Source organism: Alligator sinensis, unplaced genomic scaffold, assembly GCF_000455745.1.
Source record: "Alligator sinensis unplaced genomic scaffold, ASM45574v1 scaffold839_1, whole genome shotgun sequence".
NCBI classification, from domain to species: domain Eukaryota; kingdom Metazoa; phylum Chordata; order Crocodylia; family Alligatoridae; genus Alligator; species Alligator sinensis.
In genome coordinates, this window is record NW_005841885.1 from 3931874 (window position 1) to 3942386 (window position 10513).

Sequence of the window (10513 nt, forward strand, 5' to 3'; positions counted from 1 at the left end):
GTTTGCAACAGTCCTCAGAAGTCACAGGTCAAATTCCAAGCAGAAGAAACTTTACAAGATGCTGTGAAGAAGAAAAAAAGCAAATGAGGCCGTTCCAGCTTCTGGTAGCAGCAAAATCAGACTGCAGTCAAAAGGAAACAAGTGTTAGTCAGCCCCTTGAGATACTTTTGGGGTGGGAACTGCTATTTAAAAATGCACCACTTGGAGGAGATTGTAATCACAGTGGATTTCTACCTCAATAAATAATGATTATGAGGAGGGCCAGATAGAATTGAGCAACTCCTGCATGGGGACGATCTCAACTTACTGATTCATTCATTTCAGGCCTGCTCTGCTCCTTAAGATTGCTGCCACCTCGGAATCAACTCCTGAGAGCATCTTGCATGAAAAAATAAAAACCCAACATGAGCCAAAAAACAACATCGTTTCCCATAGCAATGAGTCTCAGAGTGTCGTGGAAAGTAATCAGTGTTATCAGAGAAAAATGTTCTAGCTCTTAGAGCAATTTTATATGGTAAGGGAACAAAAAAAAAAATAATAATAAAAAAATCCGGTCTTTAAGAAGAAAAACTTCAAACTCTTCTGTCCTTTTCCTGCCATTTCTAGCTGCTAAAATTATGCCAATCATTTAGGGTCCTGTCCTTCAAGATGTGGAGCAGCACCTGAGAAATGCCATCACTAGAATACAGCGCTCAGCAAGAATCAGAAGACCATCCACATGAGGTTCAGCTGAACAACTAATGAAATTCGTACACCCAGCTTACTAGGAATAAGCATACCAGGTGTGGAGGAGGGCCATAGTAAAACATGGGCAGAACACTACTGGGTCATGAAATAATCTTCCAGCATGGGGAAGTTTGATATGTAAATAGATCCACTAAGGGACAAAGAGGAAATACACATAGCTTTATGCCTTGCTAGTTTTAACTGAAAGTATCCTAAGAACCACATTTAAGTACCATCGCTACTACTGTACTGACCAGTTGGGGCATAGAGATATTACATCCAAAAAACATTAAAAGAAAACCGAGTGCTTGACTTTGCAAATGCAGAGTTAGGATATGCAGAATTAAGTCACCCAGAAAACTTTAATTCAGCTCCCTTGTGCAGAGGGATTACAACACAGTCTCTAATTATATGAGCACATATTAGTTTTCCTCAGGGCACAGGCTGGGTGATACTCCCTAGCTGAACAGCTTTTCAATATTTTGTTTTACCCGCATTGCTTATGCTTGAGCTCAATGCTCAGTGCCTATTTACTGCATATTATTCGAAGCCTGATCTAAATATAGAAATATTTATTTTCTCATGGTTTTTTTTCTTTCCTATAGTGTTCATTTCTATAGCATCTGCAGCCTTCACAAACACTAATTAATTTATCTTTGCAACTGTAGGAGGTGATAGGGTCACCACAGAAAAAATATTAAAATGGCACGTTCATTTTTGGCACCCGAATTCAAGCCACACACACAACCTGATTCTTCAGCTTGTGCAGCATTACACATGGCATTTTATATGTGCAAAGCACAACTCCCACAAAATCCTATTGCAGTCCTGAGCGGCCAGCCTTTCTGCAAATCAGACTCCATTTGAGCTCCCAGAAAGCGAGGAACACAGGCTTAGTGGTCATCTGTGAAAGATTTGGTTTCAAACAATTTCCCAGCATTACATAGGAACCTTGTGGCAGAGGCAGAGAATTAATCCAATTTTCCAAAGCCACTCTGGAGGCAGAAGACAGGCCTCTCTCCTCCTACACTCCTCCAGCTTGTTTGGCTACCTGCCTTCCAACTTCTGCAACAATACCTGTAGGCAGTCCCATTAACTACACCGGATATTTGTGCACCTGCCTCCCGCAAGCTTGACCTGGCCCTGGCCCCAACCCCAGCCCTGGCCCCTTCAGCCATCTCAGTCTCCCTCTTTGCCTCCTCATACCAGCCTCTCCACATTTTAGTCCTCTGCCCTCATTTTCCTGAACTGCAAGTCCCAATCTCCCTCATCACTGCATGGGCACCATCCGTGGAAGCTCTGAAACGTCCCCAGTATCAGTGCCTGTATTTGGTGCCACCACTTTCCCCCGATTTCCAGAGAAGTGACTGAAGGAAGCCCCTGCAGCAGAATGCTGTTGTTTGTGGACAGTTGTAGCACATCTGTGATCATATTTGCACACAGGGGCTCTGCAAAAGACTGGGCATGGGCATGTTCTTTTGCTCAGTGGCGGTTGGCACATGTGCAGTCCAGTCCAAACAGAAACCATGTGGGGACTGAGCAAGCCAAGCTAAGAAGTCTCTGCTGAGCATGTTCAAACTGAACAAGTGTTACTCCAATGCAATCTAGGCCAATTGGTTCCCCTTGCTCATCTCCCCAAGAGGTTCCAAGTGTTAATTCAGTCCTTTCATTAATTCAGGCTTCACAACATCAAAGTGAATGGCTCTGGGTTTTTTTCTAGATGAGATGAATGCTGTAAACATCCAGGTCCAATGGGAAGGAAGAGCCAAGGTGCAAAGCTGAACATTGAGATACAGCCAACAATGTTTGAAAGTTACAGGTCTTAATCAAACAAAGTCATGGTACCCAGGAGAAGGCATCAGTGTGAGGAACAGCCCATTAAAATGCAGATAAACACAGGTTTATTTCATCCTCTTCCCCTTTTTAGGTTTCAGTTCATTTTTTCTACCCTGATTTCATTCCAGCAAATGCAATGCTACAGGCTGCTTGTATCCTGCCATATATACACAGTGAAGTGGAAGAGTAACTGTCAAGCTTTGTAAGTGTCCAAAGCACTGCTCAGAGTCACTTGTCTGCTGTGATACTGCATGAATCAGTTCTTATCCGTCCCCTTATTCCTTTGGAGTCGGGTCACCTTATGCGTTCAAGGGAAATCTCTGTGAATCAATGTACTGACAGAATTGCGAGGGCTGGGCAGCGATAACTTGCAAATGAAAAATTAAGAAAACAACTGGGGAAATCTGGAAAGTTACAGTGATATTAGAACCCAGGAGCAACATGCATCAGAAAAGAGAGCACAAACAAGAAACCAAGGATCTCATTTATCACTCTATATATGTAACCTGCAGCCTGCAGCTACCAGCATTTGGATGGGACAAGAAACACCATTGTGGAGAGAGGGAGGAAGGGAGAGAGGCAGCAAAGGAGGATGAATCAGTCAGTATACCTTATTAGAACCCAGAATAAAACTTCTGTTCTTTTAAATCTTTTCTCCTTTACGTAGTAGCTTGCTTCATAAGAAAACTTAATAATAATCTCTTTAACTAGCTCCACTTTTCAGTTTAAGGAAAGGACTCTTTTTCTGTTACTGTTTGTGCAATTAAGGACAATGATGATTTATGCAATACAAGAGAGGTCATGCATAAGATTTCTGAACTCAGATCAAGATTGACCTGTCTTTCCTGTTCCTATCCCAGCCTTGTGTTTACACATGGTCCAGTTACACAGCTGCATTTTGCTGCACAGCATACACTATAATGTAACCTTGGGTCTGTCTGCTGCTCTGCAAATTCATTTCTGCTCTTATCTTCAGCATGTCATTATTTCACTGTAGTCCAGCTTTTCCAAGTAATTTTGCTAGTGCCTCACAGACCTAACTCATAAATTCAGACTGCTGGCTAGAACTGGAAAAAAAAGCCAGTTGATAATACAGTGACAATCCAGATGCTCCCTCTTCAACAGGAGACTTTTGAGTTTACCGTTAAAAATAGGAAGTTGAAACATTTTGGTTTGAAAATGCCATCCTGGTGCCTATTGGAAGTTGGAGGCGAGGTGGTTTGTGCGGTCATTTTTTTCCTATGGAATGGGTTCCTTGTTTGGACCACCCCACTTAGGATGCACCATAATCCTCCCTCATCATGAAGACAAGTAGCTGGGAGAAGAAATCCAGCCCATATTCAGCCCAGAAGAGCATAACCTAAAGGAGAACAGGGATATTCAGGAATCTGAGCGATTATTGTGAAACACCATAAAAGAATAGTTCAAGACATTTGGGGGGCAGAGGAGGAAGAAGATGCAACAAAACTGAAAGAGATCCACAGAATGTAAATACGATTTATGAATAATTCTGTTTAGTCAGATTTTTTTTGTCAGCAATTTAACAGAAAGGTCTTTAACCAGCATAACAGACATTAATTGCATCTTCCCTATGGAATGCATACAGCTGGCTATCAGGATGTATGGGTAATGCCAAAGTGCAAAGGCTTTGCTCCTAGGGCTATACTGATAAACACTTTATACAGGCCAACTGGTTCTTTGGCTGGTAAAGCTTATACCATTTTCCCACAGTACATTTTAATACTCTACCTGTGAATGCAGCTATTCTGGCAGAACCGATCTGCTTGGGCCTTTCTGCATTGGTTTCTTCAGCTCTTCAAAAGAACGACATGGCAATAGCTAAGGTCTGTACTGCAGGGTGAATTGGGCCCTGCTGAGTTCTGTGCTGCTTGTGCATCCTAAGCTAGTGGCTTTAATGCTAGCTCAGCTATCTTTACTCTCTTGTAGTCACAGCTGTGACCGCAGTGTTGACATACCCAATTATGCAGCTCAACAAAATAAGAGGCAATTCATTTCCTCCCCTCCAGCACTTGAATTCCACCTGCAGGAGTGTCCCAGAGCACCCTGTATCTGGCACCCTCACACTCTGGAGTGCCAGTAACACAGCACATAAAGGACAGCACAGGGCTGTCATCTGAAAATAGACCACAGAAAAGCAGAGCATAAGCATCAGGCTTCCAAGCAACAGAGAGGAGCCAGTTCAAGGAGCCTAACTGTAAACTTCAGCATGATTAGTAAATCACTAAGGAAGATGTAACAGCTTCATTTCCTCTCAGAGAGGATCACCTCCTTTCCCATTCCTTCCCAAGACCTCTGATGCATTCAAATGCACTCATCAGGTCCCAATAAGCATGATCAAGAATATATCCAAAAGAAAACTACATGCTTATTCAAGCCCCTTACTTAAAATTGTTTGGGCAGATGGACTAGATCAGCTTTCAGTTGTGCCCACAAGCCAATAAGATCCATTTCAAGATCAATCTGGAGAGGAGAGCGCCAGCTCACATATCCCAGTCTCAGTTGTTAGGTGCAGGATGACGGGAGAATTCTTCTGGGTACCCTAATAGGTCAGGAGCATCACAGCAATGTGATGATCCCTGTGGAAAGGGCTGCTAAGTGAACTCTTACTGTTGAGATGTCTTCATGTATAGCCCTGAACACAACAGGCAGCAGAAACCCACATCATGCTGCACCTCAGCCTACATGCCTGTGCCTCTTGCATCTCATTTTACCTGCACACTGGTTTGGAAAAAAAAAAACGTTTTCGTCTGCTACTGCAAGTTACTTGTTAGTGACCTGGGATTTAAAAAGCTCCAGTCACCAGCCGAGACAGAGGCTCCTTGATTCCTATTTTCCCCCAAACCGAGGGAAAAAAATACCCAGGCTCTATTCCCTTTTGAAGAACACTGCAGTCAGAAACTTTACAATCAAAGAGACACACTCTCTTTGTCATTCCCTCAGTTATCGATTTGCAATGATTGCCACATAAGATGAAAATTGATGACTTCTGCATAGCAGAACAAAGGCAGGCGGCAGGGCTGTTTATTACCACACCATCATCCACTAGGGTAGGCATGATGTTAAAGCCAGAGAAGGAAGGGTGGGTGGGTCACACAGCCTGAATTTTAACTCTTTCCTGAGTAAGCACCTTCAAGGACCAGACAATACAGTTGTACAACTATTTTGTTTCTGACTCTTCTGCCTCAGCCACTGTAAGAGGCTCTTGCTATTTCCACTCTGGCCATTGGCTGGAGGTTACATCATATAGCAGATGTGGTCTCCCAGTATAGCCTGTCTTTAATGTAATCAGAGCTGGCAACCTCTCACCAGCAAGCAGTGCTCTTTGGAGTGAAATCCTGGCCTCGCTAGGGTCAGTGACAAAACTCCGACGGACTTCAGCGAGGCTCAGGTTTTACCCACAGACTTTAAGAACCATTTTGATCATCTAGTAGATGAATACATTTCACCCAGTAACACCTATATTTTGCCCCACAACTTGCACTTACACAAGAGCACATCTTTTTAAGAGACTGGAGAGGAAGCCTGTGCCTTCTCTCATCTTGCTACAGAAGGAAATAAATTGACTGTGGCACAAACTAGGGTCCATACCACTGAAGTTATTCAATATGAATCCTCAGTCAGACAGCTGGCTCCTCTTGGGATTTCAGATTTATTTAGATGGTCTTTTTTTTTTTCCTGGTGCAACCACAATAATCAAAATCCTGGCCACGTTCCCTTGTTAGGTTGTAAGCTCCTAGCAATATACATCTGAACAAGACAATGCTGTTTGGACAGGTTCTAAGACTCTGGAGCTCTTTAGTCTTACTCCTCGTTCTTGTACTTTTTTTTTTAAGAGACTTGATCTTCTAAGGATGCAAGTCCTTACCATCTCTGACCATAAAGCCCTTGCATTGTCTAAGAACCGCACCTAACTCGAGTATCCAAATTAGAAGCCACATCTGAAATTTCTGGCCCTTGGTGTTCTGTTCTTTCTGGGAACAGACTGAATGACCTTTTAAATCCCACCCCGGCAAGTGCCCCATCATCACAACACCCTCCCGTAGCTGGGCAGGCAACAATTTTCTCATCATATACAATGTTTAAAAACACCTCAAACTTTCCATTTTGCAACATGATCTTTTTTAAGGCTGTCATAGGGAACAAGGCGGGGGGGAGTGGAGAGGAAGGGAAACAGAAACATGTTCTTCATAATAGCCAATAGCCTGAACAGGTACTTGAATAAGCATCTGATGTCCCGGCCGAGTGCTCTCTAACTACTAGGCCACCTGGCTATTTCAGCTTTTCTTTCTTTCTTGGTTTTGAACAGATCCTGGACGGAAGAGAAATCTTCCTGACCAGCTCTACTTCCAGCTGCTATTCTTATACAACTGTCCTGCAAATTACACAGAGCTTTCAGAGAACATAGCCAGAGATGAACAATGGGCAAATAATCTTATGAGAGAAGGGCTGATGGGCAGACAACATGAATAATGAGAACAATATTCTGAAGGAAGAGATACCTGTAGCAAAGGGAGCAAAAATAACCACTGAGATGGTATCCAGCATAATCCACTTCTGCCAAGGTTCCTTATTGGAGGCTACTCCTTTTTTCAGGTGGACAGGAAACATCAAGCCTGAGGTTCTGAACTGATGTTTGAAAGAGAGAGGATATTTTATACTGTGAGGGATGCACTTGCAGAGAAACAAAAGGTTTGCAAGAAGCAATTAAGCATTTCCCATCAAACTTGACATTTGGCATCTGCTCAAGCGTCTGCTGAGACTTGCTTTGTTTCTAGTTAATACGTACAAAGTAATATGATTTAGCCTTTAGCTGAGCTGTTCATAGAGCACAATCTATCTGAAATAAAAGAACCAGGAAAAGACTTTTTCAGGTTTACTTCTAATTGACAGGGTCTCCTCTCCCTTTTTCTCCTGATACTATTTCTCTTTTCAGTTTCACAAGGGGGGAACTATATATATCTACATACCCCTCTCTACTGAAACACTTTCCTTCCATCACTTCCACTCGGGCTTTTACAGACTTGAGCACAGTGATAATAAAGGCAGTAATGTATCAAGCCTTGGGATTAGAGGAACACTGTGAACAAGAAGGATTGGGAAAGAAATGCATCCACCAGAGAGATCTAACCAAAATCATATCCATCTGGTTAGATACAGTTTTCCTTAAGAGACTTTCAAGTCACAGACTTCACTGAAGGACTTCTAATTCAAAATCTTTCCCTGCCCCCTGCATCATAGATTTATAGATTTCAGGGTCAGAAGGGACCTCAGTGGGCCATCTAGTCCGACCCCCTGCCCCTGGCAGGCAAGAAAAGGGTCAACAAACCTGGGGTCATGTGATCCCAGCCAGGTGCCTGTCCAGTCTCCTCTTGAAGACCCCCAAGGATGGGGTGAGCACCACCTCCCCTGGAAGCCCATCCTGGCAACCTTGATCGTGAAGAACTTTTTCTAGTGTCCAGTCTAAACCTGCTCTCCAATAGCTTATGGCTATTGTTCCTTGTCATTCCAGGGGGTGCCCTGGTGAACAGATCACCGCCCACTTCGGGTTGCTCTCCCCTTATGAATTTGTACGCCGCCACAAGGTCTCCTCTCAGCCTTCTCTTGGAGAGCATGAAGAGGTTAAGGTCCCTTAGCGTTTCCTCGTAGGGCCTTCCCTGCAGGCCTCCAATCAGACGAGTGGCTCTTCTTTGGACCCTCTCCAGGTTGTCCACATCCCACTTGAATGGCAGCGTCCAGAACTGGACACAGTACTCCAGCTGCGGCCTGACCAGTGCCGCATAGAGAAGGAGAATCACCTCCCTGGACCTGTTTGTGAAGCACCTACTGATGCATGATAAGGTGCGATTGGCTCTGCTGACTACTTCATCACATTGACGAGTCATGTTCATCCTGGAGTCAACAGCGACTCCAAGATCTCTTTCTGCCTCAGCGGTGCTGAGAAGTTTGCCTCCCAGCCTATAGGTATGATGGCAGTCTTTTCTCCCTAGATGCAGCGGCTTGCACTTGTTCTTATTGAATTACATCCTGTTGCTCTCTGCCCACTTCCCCAGACTGTCTAGGTCAGCCTGAATCTGGTTCCCCCTCTCCAGGGTGTTAGCTTCACCCCATATTTTTGTGTCGTCAACAAATCTGGACAGGGTGCTTCCCACCCCCTCATCCAGATCACTGATGAAGATGTTGAACAGCACCGGCCCCAGAACTGAGCCCTGAGGGACTCCACTGCATACATCTTTCCAGATTGACATGACCCATCCACCACCACCCTCTGAGTGCGACCCCTGAGCCAGTTTGCTACCCATTCTACCATATAATCATCCAAGGCAAATCTCCTTAGTTTATTAATAAGGATAGTATGGGATACTGTGTCAAAGGCCTTCTTGAAGTGCAGATAGATAACATCCACCTTGACTCCTGCATCTAAACATTTGGTGGCCTTGTCATAAAAAGAAACTAGGTTAGTCAGGCAGGACCTGCCCACTATAAACCCATGTGGGTTACCCCTCCGCATCACATTAGCCAGCGGGCTCCCATAGATGTGTTACTTGATAATTTTTTCTAGGATTTTCCCTGGGATAGAAATAAGGCTGACCGTCAGCCTCCCTGTTTAGAAAAGCTTACATAGAAATCCCTTTGGAGCCTAACAAGTCTGCTTCCAATTCAGCCAAAAGGGTCAGTGTGGGACACATTTTTCATTCTGGCACAAATTACATATGATACTCTCTCTTTCTTGCAACCTTGAATGCTACAATAAACCTGAACCTGGACTTATTTGTAGTACATGATTGTAACTACAGAGCCCCAGGGCTGGTTCTAAGATCTCTTGAACTATAGGAGAAAATATTTGATTGCAAGTTCCTTTCTGGCAAGATCAAGGGTTTTTAAAGCAAGACACAGTCATTTTGTTTGCAAATGCAGCAGTCTCATAATACAGAGCTATCACTGAGTCTGCAGATCAGAGATAACTGCCAGGGTCCAAGCTTAGGGTAGCATTTACACCTTTGAATGAGCCACACAAACCTCCAGACCAGCATCAACAAAATTTTTCAGTGATTTCATAGAAACCCAACCAATTAGCCTAGATCCTCAACACTGACAAGAGAATGAATCTTCATTCACCCTGAGGTCTCCTTCCATGGCCCCATCTCACATAGCAGTCCTTTTGTTACCAGTGTAGCACCATGAAGATATACTCAAGCTAGCACAGGTGCCAAACATAGCATAGCTGTGACAGCACGGCCTTCTGCCCAGGCTCACTAGCCTTCCTGAGGAGCAGAGGATATTCACCTGGGCAGAGTGCAAGGGTAACAAGGCTAAATTGGGTGTGTCTACACATGCATTTACTCCAGCCTAGATTTACTGTGCAGTAACCTACTGCAAAATAAGGGGTTCTGCGTAGGTGTCTACACACACAGGGTTTAGGGAGCAGATCTGCACCCAGTTCCCTGCAGCTCTGTACTGGGCCCCCTGCCACCACCAGGGAAGCTCCTGGCTCCCCCTGGGTGCTAGCCCAGGGGTTGGCAGGGACCACTGGGCCAGGAGACAGCTATCTCCTGGCCCCAGGGGGCTGTCTGATGCTGGGTTGGGGACAACGCCCCCCTACCCTGGCAGCAGGTTGTTCCTGACTCTGGGTCCCTGATCAGGGGCATGGGGCTTTTAAAGAGCTACAGGGGAAGGGCAGGTCCCAGCCCCCTGCCCCAGTCTGCTGGTAGGGCAGCTAACAGCTAGCTCACTGCTAGCTACTCCACTGGCATATCAGGGCAGGGGCTGGGCCCTACCTTGCCTCTGCAGCTCTTTCCAAGCCCTGTGCCTTGATCACCTGATCGGGGCATGGAGCTGGGAAAAAGCTGCAGGGCTGGGAGCTGTTCCTCACTGAGATGGTTCTTGGCCAGTCCCAGGCTGAGCGGGGAAGTCTGCACATTCAGCCTGGGGG